General features: G+C 40.2%; 1 long non-coding RNA gene across 1 annotated transcript in view; it reads left to right on the forward strand.

Moving 5' to 3' along the window:
• Positions 1-17,098, forward strand: part of LOC308596654 — a 73,572-nt gene extending 56,474 nt beyond the window's left edge. Inside the window, exon 4 of the long non-coding RNA XR_014012611.1 lies at positions 16,972-17,098. This is a non-coding gene — a long non-coding RNA (uncharacterized lncRNA). The remainder of the gene's footprint in view (positions 1-16,971) is intronic.
• The last annotated feature ends 1,685 nt before the right edge of the window (positions 17,099-18,783 follow it).

Consider the following 18,783-nt stretch of genomic DNA (forward strand, 5'->3'; position numbering starts at 1 on the left):
TTGCCAGTGACCTGTTCTCTGAATACCTGATGCAATGTGACCTGGGAGGAAAAACAGCAGGCAGGCTTGTCCTTGCTTTTCAATCGATTTATCCAGCTTGGGCTTTGCATTTTCCTCTTCCCTCATGCAAATCTCCCTATCTTCTTTATTATTTCCACAACTCACTGTTTGAGTTATTAGAAATGATTAATATGCACAGGTAGAGGGGGTTGCTCTAGGCAATTATGATCTGTCAAAAGATGATGCCAGGCAGTATTTTAGCATCGTTTCCAAAAGGGAGTGAGAAAATAAAGAACAATTGTCAGGAAATCTGGGTGTTTTATGTGGGTTGTGTGTGTCGTCCCCCCCCCCCGCTGTCTGTAGTTGAAAATGAGGAACCGTAATGTTGGAACTCTGACACTGGGAGGCCTCAATTACCATAAGAACTACTGATGCCTAAGGCTGGCACAGTAATCTAATAAGGTATTAAGAAGAACATGATTTTGACAAATTATATATTCTAGGGGTGTAAATAGGCATCACACTGTGTGCTGCGTTTCGTCTCCCGTGTCCCTGAATGAAAGGGTAAAATTGCCCTTGCTATGGGTCACACTCATCAATTTGCATTCCTTTTCTCAGTGCCGTAAGTTAGCAAAAGTGCTCCGTCTGGAACCATTTTTGGACAGCTGGCAAGCACAGTCTATGGAGAGGCCCCCTGCCTGTCTGCTGTAATTCCTGCCCATTTCAAGACAGAATGGGCAGCTAGTTGTACATCATCCAAAAGGATCGGCCTTGGCAGCTTCAGGTATCAACATATAAAGAGCCTGGCAGGGTTCTGAACCAAAAGTCACTCCGTTTAACAAGCCATTTGCTGGAAGCAGCAGGAGGCAGGTTATTTTCTGAGCAGGAAAGGAGGCTGTGAGTTCTTTAGTGCATTATCTCAACTGTTCTGGGGAATCTATTTAGGTTGCAGGATGCAAAAACATGAGAGCTGAGAAACCACTGGCGGAAACACAGATCAACTGTAATAGCAAGTCGCTGATTCTAAGCCTCTTCACATGGAAGTTAGTCCTGTCAAAGCAAACATATTAGGAAACACTTTCAGGAAATGTCAACTGGTCACCCATTTACAGAGCATCTTAGTGTCAAAATAGGTATTGTTACAAAAGTTGGGCACTGCCCCCAAACACTGCTGAGCTAAGGCAAGATTCCAGGGGGGTTCCAAGCACTCGCCCAAGGTCTGTGTTCCTTTGAGAATCAAGGCACGGTGGAGGCTATTGTAGCTTTACAAAATCTGATCAATTCACATATTTACACCTGACTTTGAATGGAAGGAGTCCAGATCTTACAGAGTGGTCATCTCAAGAGGGGGTTGTTTCCCACAGCAGTGCAGCCCTGGAGTCCAAGTCATCTTTCCCAGCCTGCCTTCAGCCAGCCTGCCCAAGATGGATCTCTGTCTTTGATCTACCTTCTTGTTCCCAGCACACCTTGTCAAAGGAACTCTTTTCCTGTCATCTCTCTCTCTCTCTCTCTCTCTCTCTCTCTCTCTCTCTCTCTCTCTCTCTCTCACACACACACACACACACACACACACACACAATCAACTTGGCAACCTTCTGTTCTTTCCCAGGTGAGGCCATGGCTTGGAAAGGAACCTTAGCCTGTAATTTTCCACTGCCCAGGAATCTTCCCATCAATACTCCAAATATTAACTAGATTCTGACATTAATTTCTTGGGTTTAGCCTCCCTTTCATAACAATATGTTTCATGATTTAACATATCATAGGATGTATGCAAGCAACCATGCATGCTCTTTCTGTTCCAAGTAAGATATCATTTACTCATGTATGTTTTGTTATAAGAGAACTCAGTGCTTCCAGTTTAGCACCTAAGTAAAAATGCTATTCAATTAACAACAATAACCACCACCCTTTGGGTTTAACATACTGTGTTAAAGGCTTTCCATATTTACTCAAGCTCCAAAAATGCCACAAGACTTACAGCTATAAAGGGCTTAACAAGTACATTATTTAGTTAATGTTTGTATGATATGATAAAGAGCCAGTGTGGTGTAGTGGTTAAGAGCGGTAGACTCGTAATCTGGTGAACCGGGTTCGTGTCTCCGCTCCTCCACATGCAGCTGCTGGGTGACCTTGGGCTAGTCACACTTCTCTGAAGTCTCTCAGCCCCACTCACCTCACAGAGTGTTTGTTGTGGGGGAGGAAGGGAAAGGAGAATGTTAGCCACTTTGAGACTCCTTTGGGTAGTGATAAAGCGGGATATCAAATCCAACACTCTTCTTCTTCTTTTCTATCCTATGATTAGTTCCAGTTTCATTACTACCTTGGGTCTGGATGACTGTCAGTAGCAAAGTGAGTGACCAAAGTCCAGGTTTTGTATGTTCACTAGGATCGACATATAGACAATCCCTGTGAAGTGGGATCAATTGGAAAATTGGAGCCCTGGGAAGAGGAATAAGGGTCTTCTAACAACTCTAAGCACCCTTAACAAACTACAGCTCCCAGAATTATTTGGGAATAGCCGTGACGGCTCAAAGTGGTATCATAGTACTTTAAATGTGTGGCATGAATGTGGCCTCCACCACTTATTGAAATGACCAATACATCTTCCCTTTGTTTCCTACTCTCTCTTCCATTTCCCTGCCTTTCCTTTCTCTTTCTGTTCCCTGTAGACATGACTGTCCTATGGGCATTTCCTAATTCTTCTTATGGGCTTCATTCCAAGTCTGATCTCCACTGGATAAGCATGATCAGTTCCTGCAGTTAATGATACATGTAAATTATCATTAGCAGCTTTTAGAGTTGACGCTTGGGTGAGAACAACAGGGACCTCTCTGTTGAGCCACTCAGAATGATACAAGGCACGTACCCTGCATGCATTTTGAGCTTAAAATACATTCTTCACCAGGAGAAATCAGAAGCTTTATATGAAAAAACGAATTCTTGTAAACTCCTGCAATGGATCATGAGATACTAACACGAATGAGCAAGTAGCTCCCTGCAAGGGGTAACTCGAACTGTATCCTATGTGCCCTTTATTATTCCTGAAGCTGGTAATACAACAAAACAAACTGACTGATTTCTGTTAGGCATGCATTCAACCTTTTCAGCATAGTGTAAGAAAGAATATGGTGTTTGCAGTCCATGTCAAAGATGTAGAATCAGCATGAAATGAACACCAGCCCAGACATCTCTGCTGGTGCATGGAAGCGCTGGAAACACTTTCCAAAGGAGGATTTCTGTACTTCTTGCTCAGCTTCCATGTAGACATGCAGAGAGAAAGTGTTCTTCTGTATTGCTACAAACCTCCATCTTAAAATGCAGTGCTCATTTTCAGACATTTAAAAACATATGGCTATTGCCCTAGCCCACAACCACAGTTAAGATATACTGGAAGAGCAAGGAATGAGGTAGAATGTTTCTCGAAAGGATTTTTATCCTAGACACAACCATCCTTTCAAATTCACATTTTCCCCAATGTTTCATTGCAGTTCTCTAACCAAATAATGTGTACAAAAATCTACGAAGGAAGGTTCATAAAAATGCATATATTCGCATGAAAATATCACGCAAAAATGCATTGTATTAAGTAAATTTGCTTTTAAAAAATGGGCATATGAGCCAAAATTGCTCACAGTGTATATTAGGATAAGTTTGTAGAAAAATGCTGATGACTTTTCCAGAGAATACGTTTTTAAAAAAACAAAAAAGTTTCAAACTCATAGACCTGGGGTGAAAAACTGAGAAACTCAGATTGACAGATTTTCCCATCCCCACCAGTGTGAGAGCGTAACAATGAAATAACAGAGCAAGTAGAAGGAAGGAGTATTGGAAAGGAAACAGCATGACTAGACTTGAGGCAGAAAAGCTACAGATTCTATCTACTGACACTATCTACTGTTGATATTCACATGAGAATGAGTGCAGTCTGTAGATCCTCTTTTTTATTTATTTGAGACAATTTCAGTTGCTGCACTGCATGTTTGAAACAGTCCATGAATGTAGTTGAACCGCAAAGCAATCGAGTGTTGGTGTTTATAGGCACAGAAAGGTTTTCTCTCAAGGGAAGGATAATATCAAATGATATGTTTTTGGCAAGATGACAACCACCAGCATCTGAAATGATAACATAAGAACAACAACATTAAAAATGACTTGGTACTTGTATGTTCTGTATATTCCATCCAGCATCTCTCTTACCCCCTCCACACTGTCCTATCTATTAATGCTTCTAGTTTGCTACGGTGTCATGTTACTCATATGTAGCTTAGAACTACCTATTCCAATGATAAATTATTAACTTTGATACAAGTTAATCCTTTCAATGTCACCTCTTGCTGCATTATTAGAAAATTCTGTCTTGTCAATTTCGAATCCAGGGGGTTGGTGGGGGGAAATAACCATAGATTTTGAGTAAAACTGCCATCAATGCAGAATATCCCAAGAGTAATTTCCATAGGAATAACAAAGTGTTTTTAATCTTCCTATCAATATTAGACTTCTTCAACTTATTCTTATCATTTTTATGCATATTCCCTCTTCCTGGGAGAATTTTTCTCCCTCCAATCTAGCCTTTTCATTTGATGGAATTATCATTCCTTCTGCACCTCCCCTGCTGTTTCATATCAGCACTGAATATTTGTTAAGTACAGTCAAATCAATGCATTTTTTAACCTGGCTTATGAAAAATGTTTGCTTATTCAGCAAATGGAGCTAAAGATGTAAATTATGAAATGATAAAGCCTAAGGTTGCCACAACTTTAGGCCCCAATTCTGTATGGAGATGACTGCTGCAAACTGCTGCCCAAGAATAAGGAACAATAAAACATGTTTATTACCTGTAAGAAACACTCAGCCATCACACAAGATGGAAGCTCAGCTGGTTGGTAATTTTTAGAGATCTCTGATTTTTGTTTCAGATGTTCCCAAAACAATGCATTAAAAATCAAGACATTTTTAATTTGCCGGTGCATTTGCTTGAAATGCTGCCCCTGTGTCCATTTACACTTCACACTGCCTCTCAATTCCCCTATTCACACACATAAATGCACACACATAAGTACGCTTACTAATCAGAAAAATCATTCACATGCAAGTTCTCTCACATAACACTTGCACCTCTTTTTATCAAATACCCTCTTTCACAACATTTGACAAAAAAGGAGAGCGTTCCCTTTTCTGTTCAATCCTAACAGCACACATTTCCATCTTTTACTAGGCTTTATATACCGAGTTTTTAAAGTTCAGAGTGCCACTCATAAACATTTAATAACACCTTAACTAGGAAGTGTGTCAAAGCACAACAAACTAAAATGGTAGGTCTTATTGGCAAATATGTACAGAGGTTCTAAACACCTGTATTTTCCTTGGCCTGTATTCACAGTGGGTTCCCCCTTTTTTTCCTTTTGCTGAGTTTATCAGAGGGACAAGAGAGGTATAAATGACAAAGTTCATATATGTATTCAGTGCTTTAACTTGATATCACAGCAACTTCTCTATAGATATAGGAACTGCTGTACAATATTATTCAAAGATGGCTTTGGCATCTCATTTAGATGATAGATAGATAGATAGATAGATAGATAGATAGATAGATAGAGAGAGAGATAGATGATAGATAGATGATAGATAGATGATAGATAGATGATAGATGATAGATAGATAGATAGATAGATAGATAGATAGATAGATAGATAGATGATAGATAGATAGATGATAGATAGATAGATAGATAGATAGATAGATGATAGATAGATGATAGATAGATAGATAGATAGATAGATAGATAGATAGATAGATAGATAGATGATAGATGATAGATGATAGATAGATAGATAGATAGATGATAGATGATAGATAGATAGATGATAGGTAGACAGACAGACAGACAGACAGAGGGGGTTGTAGATAATCTGCCCCTGAAAATCAGCAGAACTCTCACTTCCAGGGTAAAGCAACCCCATCTGTTTTTACTGTGCCACATGCCATAGCTGGTTAATTTTATATGCCAAGTTTAGGACTTCAAAAACATTAGCTGGATCGAACAAAAAGATAGTTGAAACTATGAGCTCCATTAGGGACCTAGCTGGAGGCTTCATGTATACCTCTATGCCAGAAACTGAGCTCCCATGTAGCTGTCCTGTTGCTGCCTCAGACAGTTTGTGTGACATCTCCATCCTCTAAAGTTCCAAGATGAACAGATGGATATAAATCTCATAAACTCTTGTTGAGGCTAAAATTTAAAATATGCAGCAAAAAATGATAAACAAGCAAGCCATCTCCTTTGTATGCAAGTATATAAAGATGGATATTGTGATGATTTCCACAAATGGGGGACACACACACGCTTTCTCTCTCTCAGGACTCCAACACCCATAAATATCCAGCTATTTTCTCTGAATGTGTGAAAGGAACGGTGTTTCTCCTTCACTGTTTTATTGTTTTAAACACAGAAAGCTAAAAAGCTGCTACGGTTGTCATGCCGTGGTGACAATGCTTTATCAAGAGCAACTGAAAGGCAGAGCTGTTTGCATGTCAGTAAAGGATGCTGCGTGATTACAGCTGGCACGGTTGTAAATACTGCCAATAGACGTTTGCCCTAAGTTCGCATATGTAATGGAGCAGCATCATAGTTCATGAGGCCAGAGGAGAGACCTGAGAATGAATGCTCATAATACAGTTCTTGAGGCTAAGCATTAGTTTAGCTTTGTAATAGGCAGCTAGCTACGTTATACTGAGCCAGATCAGGAATTCATCTAGTTTAGTACTGTCTACGCTGATTGACAGCTGCTCTCCTGGGTCTCAGGTGCCAGTCTTTCCCAGCCCTGCTACTTTCAACGTGAAATGCCTGGAATTGCACAAAGTGTGTACTCTCTTGCTGAGCTGCGGCCCTCCTTCTAAAAAGAAGATGCAAACACCATCGTACTCCTCCAAATGCCAACCCTGAAGAATGGAAAGAACTCAGGTTCCATGAGTTATTAGTTACCATAGGTCTTCCCTCTGCTGATCGTAGGCTGGCAATGCTACCTTCAGTATAGGGCCAGGTGGTGATATTTCAGGTAGAGGGGATCAAAAGTGATTTAAGAATTACAGCAATTCTTTTCAGATGATTGTGCTTGGATAAATTCTGGATTTTAAAAGCAAGTACCGTATTGATTTGTTGCAGATTATTTATTAATACTTCATAATACCTGAACGCCGCAACCCCAGAGTCGGTCATGACTGGACCTAATGGTCAGGGGTCCCTTTACCCTTTAATACCTGCATTTCCCACATTTTTCATTTATGAGCAAAAATGATTTGAAACCCGTGAAGCTCACTTGGGCTATGTTCACATTAGTGGCTTAAAACAGAGCAAGGTCATTTCCCCCTGCTGTGTTCAAGTCCCATTTACACACCAAAGAGGAGGCAGGGATTACTTAATTTGTTTTCCTGTGCCTGTAAGCCACTTGCGTGGCGAGGCCCCAGGCCCCATGGTTCCCTTAGATAATAAACACACGGACACAAATGTTTAGGTTCATGGGATAAAATAGGCCATAACTTTAATGGTTATAAATGTGAGTGGTTTGGCTTAGGCGTTGGGTGAAACTGAACTATATCCTGACTCCTGCCCGTCTGCAGGGAGTCTCATAAGGGTAAACCCACCGGTAGGGGGAGCCTATGATATACATCATATTGAGGCACCCCCAGGGTCACTGATGGGGTCGTGGCATGGCCCTAGCCCATGCCCAGGCTTTGGGCAGAATCCACACCCCTGGATCCCTTTAACGGGATACCCTTAACGAGGAGCGGCAAGCGGAAGCTACAACCTCCCCTCCCATAAACAAGGCTTACCCAGTGCCTAACCTTACAAAGTTGTGACGATTGCTACAAGGTAGACGAAAACCAAATAGCTGGTGCCAATTTGCCAAGTGGAAAAAATCCTACGTGGCCCCAACAATATGGCGGCTGACATTAGTCCATAGCAAGGCCGTTGTCAAGCAAGGCATAAAAAGAGGGTGTGTAGGCTGGAAGATCCAGCGAGGTGGCGAAAGAAGAAGAAGAAAAAGAGTTTGGATTTGATATCCCGCTTTATCACTACCCGAAGGAGTCTCAAAGCGGCTAAAAATCTCCTTTCCCTACCTCCTCCACAACAAACACTCTGAGGTGAGTGAGGCTGAGAGACTTCAAAGAAGTGTGACTAGCCCAAGGTCACCCAGCAGCTGCATGTGGAGGAGCAGGGAATCGAACCCAGTTCACCAGATTACGAATCCACCGCTCTTAACCACTATACCACATTGGTCTCCCCCCAGCCGCGCTGCCATTTAAACAGCATTATTATTATTATTATTATTATTATTATTATTATTATTATTATTATTATTATTATTATTATCCTGGAGTTTTGATGCAGTAAAAAAAAAGGAAAATGCTATGTGGGGAGATAGGAGCAGTGTTTCACCAATATAGCAGCATAAAACGATTAAAAATTAAGCAATAAAAAAGACAAGGTAATAAATCATTACAAATGTAAAAAGTAGGATGTCATGTGTCCATCTACATTAGCAAAACCTTTCCTTAATGTTAAAAACCATGACTGTAGATCTGCCCATTAACTACTACAAAAAATGGCCCTTAATGACTTTTTAAAATTAAAACATGCAACAGTCAATCTATACCCTTCATCCATACAGATAACTAGGGTGTCAATATTTTGGGTGTCTATACAGATACCAGGGAGATAACTTATATATACAGTAGAATGCTGCCTCGTCCTTCATCTCATTCAACAAAGAAAAGTAAAAAGTATGGCTTCCTTATCTTAGTCCCACCCCTCTCTTCAGAGTATGCTTTTTCACATTCTAGACCTCCTGCACATAATACTTCTCTTCACTGTCAGTTTCAGGCCTTTCTTCCTTTCTCAACCTGTGACCATCATCACAGGATATTTGCATCACCTGTTTGGCTACAGCTGAGTTGAAATACAAAATAGAGAGTTAGAAACTTAAAGCTGAGATGACACAAAGGCAGAGCAGAGAATGTAGCTTGATGTATTGAGGTAAATGTGAAGCATAATTGATTTAATTCACACAGAAATGAAAATGTATGTGTATTAATTAATGAAGGTTTAAAATGTGAATGCCTAAATATGTATTGGTGAAAAGATTTAACATGGAGCTTTTCCATGGGGCTATATTAAAGCAAAGGAGAGCACTCTGAGCTCTTGCTGAGATAATGATTAATTTACTGATTGTTGTTCTCTGGTAACATGTGAGTGTTGTAACCTTAGATGATGAAGGTATTGGGTTGCAAGTATCCATTTTGAAGGGCGTTGCCATTGAGTCTTTGTCTCCCAAACTTCATGGACTGAAAATGTAAATGAAGCTCTCCTAAAGGGAGGGTAAGGCAATAAAGGCTGGAATGTAAGCTGTGGAGAGAGAGCTTTGCTTATAGGTCTGTTTGGATTATTTCATATTTTCTAAGATGCTGAGCCTGTGCTGGACAGCACAAGACATAGTATGGATATTTTTGATGCACATTAGCTGTTTTAATCCTGTGAGAAAGTTAGTTCAGCCACTAAAGTTTGAATAATATTTTTATGGGTCTGGACAATTCTTCACTTCCAAAAGGAGTCAGTTTCCTTGCATGTTGCAATATTAATAACAGTAAATACATATGGGAACTTCAAAATAACTTGAACCTGTCCAAGTACAGTGAACTCACCTAGCAAGGAGAAATATGCTAATACTGAGAGATGCTGAAAGCTTCTGTGTGCATTCTAAAAAAAAAAGTTTCTTTTTTTCTGATTTCACAAGTCTATGGACAAAAATGGATCAAAGGACTGCCTTACACAAAATACATTGCCCTGTGAATCTTACATTGAAGGCTGGTGTCTCTAGTACATTTAAAAATATATGCAGTCAGTGGCAAAATGCTAGTCCCAGCTAATTCTTTTGTGATATCTGTAAAGGCAGTGTTGAGGGGGTCAGATATGATTTTCTAGATGTCTGACTTTATATGAAGATGACTATCATCATACATCCCCATTTGTATTTCTTTATCTGCCTCGTCCAGTTATGATGTGATGGCTGGATGAATAAGATGTCATTGATTTCTTGCTAATCTCACTTGCTCCTCAAAATTGTATCACTTCCATTTTGACATTTCTTCAGAGTATGCACCCATCCCATTCTGTGCTTCTTCAATTCACTACTACATATTACTATCCTTTTTGTAGCTTTGCTATTACTTTCCTGTCGTGTGATGATCATTTTTCCAAGAGAATTGGTTTTATGCAGTTTTTAATTTCCACATGTGGATCTTTATTAGCATGTTTGCCTGTTTTAATTTTCAGACATTCTTAGCCAATATCAGCCACAAGCAGCATGGTCAGTGGTCAGGATTTATGGGAGTTCAGTAGCATCACACTGGGTATCCACGATTTTGGCTAATATAGAAAAGTGGTCAACATTTTATACAATTGCAGTGGATAAAATGGCTGCCACAGCAGGATTAGGGATTTGGCAAGGTGTCTTAGAAACCTTGCTGAGTACATTGTGATTTGCTCAAGCCAGACACCAACTGTGTTTGTTCTAGTCAGTGCTTCAACACATGCCCAAAAGAGTAGGTATACATCGTTTTGCTTAGTCACATCTGAATGTTTTGATGTTTTATGTCTGTGGTGCATATAGACTTTCCAAGGCTTGGCTCAAAGTAAGTAAAGGTAAAGGGACCCCTGACCATTAGGTCCAGTCGTGGCCGTCTCTGGGGTTGCAGCACTCATCTGGCTTTACTGGCCGAGGGAGCCGGCGTACAGGTCATGTGGCCAGCATGACTAAGCTGCTTCTGGTGAACCAGAGCAGCGTATGGAAATGCTGTTTACCTTCCCGCCGGAGTGGTACCTATTTATCTACTTTTCAAATGAATCAATGGCTTGTTTAGAGCATTTTATAAAGACAAAAGAAAAGGTCATACTTTTCCGGAGTAGCACAGTCCAAATTAGAAATATCTGTCAGAGGTACCAAAGTTTTCTCCTGTCAGCGAAGTTTGGGGCAAGTGTTGGAAGTAGGGATGCAAAACATCTATGTTCATTTTTTTCCTCATATTATGTTCCTGATCAGTTCTCCCCAGTAAAGTATTATCAATTTCCTATCTCTCTGACCTCTATCTGCATTATTCAAATGACTCTGCTAACAAGTTCATTTTAACTTGAAAAAGGGGCATGGTTTTTGTCCCAGGAGCTGATTCCTTAGGGCCAAATACCTGGAAGGCATCTTTTTCCAAACAGGGATGAAGATGCTGTGATGATGCTATAAGCTGGCGGAGTGTGTTTTTGGCTCCAGATAGAGCAGGCAGTGCTGTCATTGCTACATCAGTTTCCAGAGAAAGGACGTTGTTATGTTTCTGCATAACAGGATGCCAGCCTGCGTGACATGGGCTATTTCTGAACAGATTTTGATGCGACCCCTTTTCAGATTATTGAGCATGTGGCATTTCTAAAAATGTTCAGCTAGGTTGTAAAAATGAAAATAACAGCAGTCAAGGGTGTGGCCATTTTGCCATTTCCTAGAGGAACATAGAACCCAAATAAACATAGCTCAAATAAATTAAGCACATAAAAAAAAAAAGCATACTAATTCTGCTTGTGGTGTTTGTCTGTCAAAAATTCTACACTGCCAATATTAAGGAAAAACGCTGTCTATTTATTTATTTGTCACCTGATAGCTTCTAGGCAACTTACATTCAGGGTAAAAAAGTTAAAATCATAATGTCCATCAATAATGAACAAGGAAAAAACAACAACCTCAGAATATCAAATGATAATTAAAAAGTACCATGATGGGAGAAAACACACATATTTGTGTTTTTAATGAACTACTTGCTAAGCATTCAAGACTCTTCAGAACAAAGTGGGGTGGGGGAGGAAAGCTGGAACCCAGATAGGATGGCAAGAAGGCAACCAAACCAAGTGACAGATCGCAATCCCAGTGAATCAAACAATATGTAAATGGAGATAATCAAGAAGGATAACAGGAATGTGTGATCAAAGCGAAACACTCCCACCTATGCTCTTATACGAGTACATTAGCGCCATGCAACTGCAATAAAAGAGCCCAACAAATGTAACTTAGAATCAAAGAATATGACACCAAAGGAAAGCATGCAAAATGAAGTCAGAAATCAGCTTGAAGTGCAATGACTAAGGCACCAATAATTACAAATTTCCAAAATCCAAGGACTTATTAAAATATATTGAGATAAACAATAAACAATATTTTATTAAGCACATTTAATAAGACGCATTTGGGTTTGTAGCAAGCACAGGACAAGTATAATTTAGTTAGCTCTGAAATAACATGGAGGGTTACATTTAGCATGAACCATATATGTATGTTACAAACAATAAACCACTAAAACCATCTGAGCTGTTCTGATTACCAAACAATGACAAAAAGGGCTACCTTTCTAATAATATACTCGCCCTCTCCCTTCATACGCAATTATAGCACCCATCCATTTACCAAGTACAGTAAATGCTTGAGAAGTAGAAGCATAGAAACTTTCCTAATTCCACCTTTATATTTACAATAAAACACATCCTAACAAAGAAATTCTTTGCATCCTCAGTCATGAAATTAAAAGACTCCTGCTTATTGGGACAAAGGTGATGACAAACCTAGACAGCACCTTAAAAAGCAGAGACATCACCTTGCTGACAAAGGTCCGTATAGTTAAAGCTATAGTTTTCCCAATAGTGATGTATGGAAGTAAGAGCTGGACCATAAAGAAGGCTGATTGCCAAAGAATTGATGCTTTTGAATTATGGTGCTGGAGGAGACTCTTGAGAGTCCCATGGACTGCAAGAAGATCAAGCCTATCCATTCTGAAGGAAATCAGCCCTGAGTGCTCACTGGAAGGACAGATCCTGAAGCTGAGGCTCCAATACTTTGGCCACCTCATGAGAAGAGAAGACTCCCTGGAAAAGACCCTGATGCTGGGAAAGATGGAGGGCACAAGGAGAAGGGGATGACAGAGTACGAGATGGTTGGGTAGTGTTCTCAAAGTGACTAACATGAGTTTGACCAAACTGTAGTGGAAGACAGGAGTGCCTGACGTGGTCTGGTCCATGTGGTCATGAAGAGTTGGACATGACTAAACAACTAAACAACAACAACACAGGAATATGGAGGGTGGAAAATGTCAGTAGTATATATTTAAGATAGGATGTAGTTAATAGGATGTGGAAATGCAATGGCTGAACTGGAAAGTCCCAGTGGAAAAAAAATAGATCTCTGGTACTCTTGCTGTGATTCCTTTAAGGAGGCTTTCAAGGGAGGCCTTGGAAGAAATGTGCTGTGGGAAGGCTTACTAATGTATAGCACACCAATGTAATTTATTAACTAACAGAGGATGTTTACAGTAAATCAATTAGTGAATGGGAAACTGACACGTTTGCTTAAAACCACAGTGAGAGTGAGAAATGGATGTAATTTGGCACCTGACCCATCTCTCCTTAGAAGCAGTAATGACAAAGGCATTAGAGTCAATGAATGCTGAAGTTAATAGAAGTCAGTGGTTTGTAATTTAAGCCATGCAGATGATATAGGATTAATGGTCAAGCCTAGTCTACAGCTGCAAGACTTTCACAAGTAAGCGCAAACTATAAATTTGGACTTGGAATAAATATATAAAGCTGACTAACCAGACTCTGGGACGCGGGTGGCACTGTGGGTTAAACCACGGAGCCTAGGGCTTGCCGATCAGAAGGTCGGCGGTTCAAATCCCCATGACGGGGTGAGCTCCTGTTGCTCAGTCCCTGCTCCTGCCAACCTAGCAGTTCAAAAGCACGTCAAAGTGCAAGTAGATAAATAGGTACCGCTCCGGCAGGAAGGTAAGCGGCATTTCCGTGCACTGCTCTGGTTTGCCAGAAGTGGCTTAGTCATGCTGGCCACATGACCCAGAAGCTGTACGCCGGCTCCCTTGGCCAATAAAGCGAGATGAGCGCTGCAACCCCAGAGTCGGTCACGACTGGACCTAATGGTCAGGGGCCCCTTTACCTTTACCTTAACCAGACTCTGCCTATGGATACTCCTCAGTAGCTGGCAGAATAGCTCAATGGTAGATAGAGCATTGCATGCAGAAGATCATCTCCTCAGATAGGGCTGGGAATGCCTCCTGTGGAAAACCCTGGAGACCTGCTGTCGATCAGTGTAGACAAAACTAGCTGGCTTGACCAGTGGTCTGACTTAGTACAGTATAAGTATTCCAACTAGAAGATGTTAGGATATTTCCGTTCCACCTTAAAAAGGGGACAGGCTGTTGTGAGTCACAGCCTACATATTTCCTGCTCACAGGAAGTTTATGTTTTTGTATATAGCTTTTGCCTCTCTCTGCACCTGGACATCGAAGCAGGCAGTCATGTTTTCTTTGTTCTGCCCAACGCTGAATAAAGTTGTAAATAATGCTCTCCTGAGTGCATCTTTCGCTGTGCGAACTCTGCTGAAAGAGCGTGCACCAGCCTTGGAATGTGGCATGTTATTTCTGAGGCTCGTGTCGCTAATTGACTGATACTGTATCTACGGGAGATCGATGGATTGTCCGGAGACGGCATGGGGGCATGATGGCTTTTGTCTCCCTGGCAGTATCCCAACAGAAAACACCATATTGCATACCCTTCAACATTCCTCAGATGAAAATAAGGACATTCTATTCTACATCACTATCCTGGTCAAGGAATCACACAAAACTGCAGTATTTTAAGCTTAGAAAATTTTGATTTTATGTATTGCATATAGGGAAGCCTAGGGGGAAAAGAAAACCCCAAATCAATAAATACAACAATCTCACTCTCTCTGTGTGTGTCTGGAGACTATATGGCGCCTATATGATTTTCAATAGTAAATAAATATCGCAAAATCACAAAGACAAGGACTACCTATCCAGGCATTTGGATAGATAACTATTTTTTGCACCACACTTCCATCCGTTCCTTTGCTTTTGCCGGCCAAAAAATGATGCGAGCTACTTTTATTTGTTTATTGTTGTTGTTATATAGAAATGTAATAAATGCAAAACTGGGGAACAGAGCTATGTGAATTGCAAACTGAAGATTTAAGAGTGAGCAGGATTATTCTTAATCATTGCCAGTAGAGCTCTTGGTGTTGCTGGACCCTGAAAGACCAAGATTTGTAAAAATTATTTATTTATTTATTTATTTATCTATCTATCAAACTGGTGTATGAACTGGGCTGTCTCACTCGGTGCTTCTCCTGCAATGCACTATTTAAACTAGAAAAGACCAGACAAAGCAGGAGGAGGTGGTGGAATAGAGAGCAAACAAACAGCAATGTGAAATTCTGCACATATTGGCTTTCAGCTGAGACAGACTTGTAAATCTCCTTCTGACATACCTGGAATCGTTGCCACGTGAACTGGAGTCTGGGATGCAGCTGTGGCAATGTGTAGGCTCTGTACCAGATAGGGACTTGGCTAAGGGCTTTATATCTCGCCACCACTTGGCAAGTACAGTTGCATCTCTGAGGTCACCATGCCCAAACTATTGATTCTGGAGAAGTGCTGGAACAGTCTCATGGACATCAGAGGAGCTTTGAAACAATTCCAAATTGTTATGCTTTCCGAAGTATAAAGTCTTTAAAAAAAATAAAAAGTGCTAAGAGTGAAATAAAGCATGCCGTATGAAAAGGCACATTTTCTGCACTGCTGAATGTCACATTCCTATGTAGATTTTATATGGGGTCTCTTGGACAATTGCCATAGAAGGTCAGAAGATGGAAATAGACTATCATCTTACCTGCACACAACACTATTCTCCTGACCTCTAGGATGAGAGACAGCACCCTGAGATAGTTGGCTGTTGATTGGCTTATACAATTGGCTTACTGAGGAGTTGTCCCCACATATGGTAAATTTAAATTACCACTTAGCAAATGGTAGTCTGCATCCTGCCAGGAAGTCAATAAAGGATGGCTTACTCCCAGTGATTCTTGATATAAATGAGGTATCTGATATTTGAACCTTTAAAATACTGCATTAAAAGAAATTTCCTGGTTTCTTGAGTTCTCTGGAGTAAAGTTTTTTTTAATGGCCTTGATAATATTTCCACATATCATTGTATCATAGTTATTTATTTGAACATGGCCTTCACTCACACAGTATGATTTATGATGCAAAAAAAAATGTAGTTTAAAGTGGTTCTCCACTGCATGGATTTCAGTGGTTCTGCCATCACCCCTGGCCATTGACTGATGAGAATTGGGGGTCCAACATCTGCAAAACCTCGGGTTCCTCACCCTGCTTTGCACACAGTGCACTCCACTGAAGTTAATGGGGTTACACAGTGTATAGAATTGTGTTGTTAATTCGCTGAATACTCAGTCCAGTGCCTCAGGCAAAATTCAACTGTTACTTTAATTCATTTTTTATCATTTAAAATAATAATAATTCTTGAAACTAGATGTGGTATAGTTTTACAGTTTAATCATTTTATTACTTACAAAAGGGATTTTAAAAGCAATTCAATCCAAAATGGAATACATTTGACTGAAAAGAAAAACAGAGCCAGATGAATAACTGAAACCCTCTATAAAGGAAATTAGGGGCTGTTACTGATAACTGGATGAGATTTATAAGCTGGGAGGAAACTATCAGGAGGGGGAGAAAGATAAATAATCCTCAGGTGGAACCATTAAGTAAAGATCAATTGTGACAATTGCAGAACAGCTTCCCAAAGCCCTGGCGCTATATTGCCTTTCTCCATATTAATTAAAGATAGTCAACAATTACAGCATTCAGTTGTTTGAAAAGAATCTTTATACTTCCATTCCTGCAAATACGGCTGCTCTGAATTATATTACATTGGGGGTTTTCTTTCTTTCTTGTCCCCCCCCTTCAACATCAGTTACATTGGGAACTTTCTTTGCACAAAATCAGGCGGCTCCCTCTGATTCTGAATTATCTTCTCTACCTCCCCAGGGATACCTGCCATGAACATTGTTCACAAGGGGCTATCTCCAGAGATGCTCTTTTGGTTCAGGCAGCGGCAGAAATGAGAAAGGGATGGGAAACTTTCCACCCTTGAACTTCCATCCGCTCATCTAAGGTAAGATCCAAACCAATGTGATTTGCCTCCTATATTCCCAACCTGTCCTCTTCTCTCTGAAACTGAGAGCCATTCACTTATCTTCAGATCTAAAGCAAAGTTCTTAGATTAGAGCACTCGCATGTAAAACGGATTTCATCTCTTTGGTATCAGTGGGAATAAGCCATTTAAAATGCCTTCCCACACGCTGACTCTCAGGAACACATCTATTGCTGCTGTAAGGTGCATCGCCACAGAAGAGCATTGACATTAGATGCTGAGGAGCTTCTGTTTGCATCAATTAATCTGTTGCCTCATTTACATCTTGGAAGTCATTCAACAAGCAATGAGCATGCATGTGAAAACTGGCTCTGAGGGGTCACTGGTTTCAAAGCCTTCAACAGTTTCTGAACATACCATGCCTGCATAGAGAAACGCTGGCCTGATCTTCATATGCCAAAGAGTCTATAAGTCTAGAAATGGGTGCCTATGACTTGCAGTTTTACTACACATGTGTGCGACCTTTTTCATACCTTTGGGCTTATGCCAAAAGGTCAAAAGATAGAGCTAGCATGGCATGCAATGTTGGAGAGGATGCCAGCAGTGTATCCCCTCCACAAGAGGGTTCGGTTGCCTGCAGGATCAAAGGGGAGAGGTGGTCATTGAGATGATGTCTGGCTCCAATTCCCAGCAGCCCTAGCTAGCATTGCCAATGGTCAAGGATGATGGGAGTTAACAGTCCAACAGCTTATGAAGGGGAACAGATTCCCCACCCATGGTGCATAGAGTTGCTATAATATTCTAATTAGAAGTGGAAATTTTGTATTTTGTGGTCTTGACACAGCAACCAATAGACCCTACCATTTGCTAACAGATCAAGTCTTAGGTTCAAGGTAAAAGAAATTCAGTCTTAGACTATTGTTGCTGCAAAGATTATAGCTAGAGAAGCCAGAGTGTACATCTTTAAAAGCCTCAGTAACAGATTTCCAAGTCTTGAAATGCAAAAATGCAACCCTTTCCCTTTCCTGTCTGCCTGTCGTTTTTTTTGGGTTTTTTTGAACAATCAAGTTAAACCTCTTATGAGCTGAAATCCCTTTCATAAAGCATTAGATGTTTGCTCTGAAGTTTGGATTAATGTGATTGTTACCATATTGTTTTTTTAAAAAATCATTTGCATTCTTATTTTTATCCCCAAATGCTTCCTTGCACATTTCAGCATCTCACGTGGATGATATATTTACTATGTTTGGCAGATGTTAAAATGTTTGTTATGGTCTGATGCAGATTAGCAGGTTTCATTTTACTGTCATGTTCCTTTTCTACGTTGGAATACAACAGTTTTTATTTTCCATTACAAGAAAAAGTCAATCATACCAGGAAGAAGTTTCCCCACATCATGCATAAATTTCCATATAGCACTTAGGAATGAATTTTAATGCATATGTTATTTCCATTTCATGTTCCATTTAAGAGCATGGAAACTATAATCACAGAGTTGTCTTGATTAATTTTTACTGAAATACGTATAAATTGTCATAAATACCAATTTGTACTTTGTTGTGCATTCTAATGCATCCCCCCCCCAGCTCCATTTGCATCAGTAAATATTTCCTGCCTTTAAAAGCCTGTCTTCTGTATAAGTGAAAAAAAGAAATTTCACTCATCCAAGTGCTTTCATGTATTGCCTTCTGCTCTGCTCATGGAAG

This window comes from Podarcis bocagei (genome assembly GCF_964188305.1).
Source record: "Podarcis bocagei genome assembly, chromosome: 10".
NCBI classification, from domain to species: Eukaryota; Metazoa; Chordata; class Lepidosauria; order Squamata; family Lacertidae; genus Podarcis; species Podarcis bocagei.